This window comes from Delphinapterus leucas, chromosome 3 (genome assembly GCF_059928025.1).
Source record: "Delphinapterus leucas isolate spDelLeu-1000000601 "Yukka" chromosome 3, BTC_Dleu_Yukka2, whole genome shotgun sequence".
Classification (NCBI taxonomy): domain Eukaryota; kingdom Metazoa; phylum Chordata; class Mammalia; order Artiodactyla; family Monodontidae; genus Delphinapterus; species Delphinapterus leucas.
This window is the reverse complement of record NC_143131.1, coordinates 108,361,944-108,364,614: the sequence shown is the minus strand read 5'-3', so window position 1 is coordinate 108,364,614 and position 2,671 is coordinate 108,361,944. Positions and strand designations below refer to the sequence as shown.

At 33.1% G+C, this 2,671-nt stretch overlaps 1 pseudogene; it reads left to right on the top strand.

The window, feature by feature from the left end:
• Nucleotides 1-246: 246 nt before the first annotated feature.
• On the top strand, nucleotides 247-1,028 carry LOC111182346 (small ribosomal subunit protein eS7 pseudogene; annotated as a pseudogene).
• The last annotated feature ends 1,643 nt before the right edge of the window (nucleotides 1,029-2,671 follow it).

Sequence of the window (2,671 nt, the reverse complement as noted above, 5' to 3'; positions counted from 1 at the left end):
GGAGACCAGTAAACCAGACAAGTAATTACAGGAGGCTGCACAGAGATTGTGGTAGTGAAGGTAGAGAGGATAGGTACACTTGAGTGATATTAAAGAGACAGAGTTGATTAAATGGATTATAAACTGAAACGTAACCTCATTAGCTGCCTTTTTAATAACTTAGTATCTGATTTTATCGCACACATTGCTGAGGAAATTGTAAAAATAAGGTATTCTCTTCCTAGGTCAGTGCTCAATAAGGAGAACATGTTTAGTTAGAGTGTGAAGATAGTGAAGCCCAATGGTGAAAAGTGGGATGAGTTTTAGTCCAGCATCTCTCAGGGTCTCCTTGAGCTAAAAATGAATTCAGACCTTAAGTCCCACATAAGAGAGCTGAATATAACAGCAGCCAGGGAAAGTAAGTTGATAGTGGTCAGAAAGCTATTATGATCATTGTTCCTGTTCCTCAACTGAAATCTTTCGAGAAAAACCAAGTCTGGTAAGTACTTGAATTGGAGAAAATGTTCAGTGAGAAATACATTATCTTTAAAGCCCAGAGGAGAATTCTGCCTAAGCCAACTCAAAAAGGCTGTACAAAAAAATAAGCAAAAGCATCCTAGAAACCATACTCTGACAACCATGCACGTGTGATCCTAGAGGACTTAGTCTTTCCAAGTGAAAGTGTAGGCAAGAGAATCCAGATGAAACTGGATGCCAACTAACTCAAAGATTCATTTGGATAAAACACAGCAGAATAATGTGGAACACAAGGTTGAAACTTTTTCTGTCGTCTATAAGGGCAACACAGGCAAGGATGTTAATTTTAAATACCCAGAGTCTCAGTTCTCAGTTGTAAACAAAAATGACTAAAATATTATTACAAAATATTTTAAAATAATGTAAATTTCATAGTTTAATTTAAAAGACATTCTAGAAATAAGAGAAGCTCCTTTTCAGAGGATGACTAAACTCCCAACAAGCTAAAGCAAAGCCATCCTATATAGGTTCTTATTCCAGAAGGTACCATCAAGTTCTTGTTATCTGAAACTACTTATTATCTAAGAGAATGAGTTGATAATACTTAGGTTACATCACTTTGCTTTACTGTTTTTAATATTGCCAAGAAGACAGCAGTAGAGAGCAATAGAGAGATCTTATTAACACCTTCTTAACACCTCATTAATACCCTGTGCATTCAGCACAGACCAAAATCCAACTTTGGAAATAAGGAACAAGCCCTAAGCTAAGGCCTACTTTAAATCTACCCTAAAACAAATTAAAACCAAGTCTTGAAAGGTAAGCAAGAAAGAAATATTTTGAAGATTGATGCCACAAGTAAGAGGAGCTTAAGAAACACCCTGGGCTTTCCAGAGATTCTAACAATGCATAAAGTCAAACCTACACAAGTCCAATGTGATGAGTTAGTAATTTACCTGCATGTTAAAAGAAAAAAAATTCAAAATTTCTACAATGTTTTATCAATAATGTACAGTACACATGAAAATTATACATACAAAGCCAGAAATATTGCTATACATAGTTAAGGAAAAAACAGTCAATAGACACCAACCCTAAAACGGCTAAGCTGGTGAATTCAGCAGACAAAAATTGAATACAGGTATTATAAATATGTTCAAAACACAAAAGGAAAATACAGTCAATATATGAACAGTTAGGATATATGAGCTGAAAAATGAAAATTATAAATAGTATCATATCCATGAATGATTAAATATCCCTGGTCGGGGGGCTAAGTTCCCACATGCCTCACAGCCAAAAGAACGAATTATAAAACAGAAGCAATATTGTAACAAATTCAATAAAGACTTTAAAAATGGTCCACATCAAAAAAAAAAAAAAAAAGAAATGAGAAAATCATAAGATATTATCCGGTGCAAGGTAGAAAGAAAAAGATTAACCTTGCACTAGATAATACCTTATGATTATGGTTTATAATGCCTTATGAGTATAATTTTTCTTATTTATAATTATGATTTATCTCATGACACATTAGTTAATTCTTGCAAATTCAGAATGTCAAGAGATATAAAAGTTTATTACTTTAATTTTAACAGTACTTAGAACTTTTCTTCCTGCTTTGGTGAGATGTAATTGACATATAGCACTATATAAGTTTAAGGTGTACAGCATAACGATTTGACTTAAATACATCGTAAAATGACTACAGTAAGTTTAGTGAACATCCACTTTCTTATACAAATACAAAATTTAGTAGAACATTTTTCCCTATGATGCGAATTCTTAGTATTTCTTTTAACTTTTATATATGATATACAGTATCATATATATCATGTTGTACATTACATCACTATTACTTATTTATCTTATAACTGGAGGTTTGTACCTCTTGACTACCTTCATCCAATTATCCCTCCCCAGCCCCTTGCCTCTGGTAACCACAAGTTGACCTCTTTTTCTATGAGTTTAATTTTGAACTATAATTGAGCTACAACACTATGTTAGTTCCTAGTACACAACAGAGCGATTTGATATTTCTAAACACTTCAAAATGATCACCACAGTAAATCTACTTACCAACTGTCATCATACAAAGATATTACATAATTATTGACTATATTCCACATAATATACATTTCATACCCATGACTCAATTTGTAACTGAAAGTTTGTACATTTTAATTTCCCTCACCCATTTCTCTCCTCCCCCAAC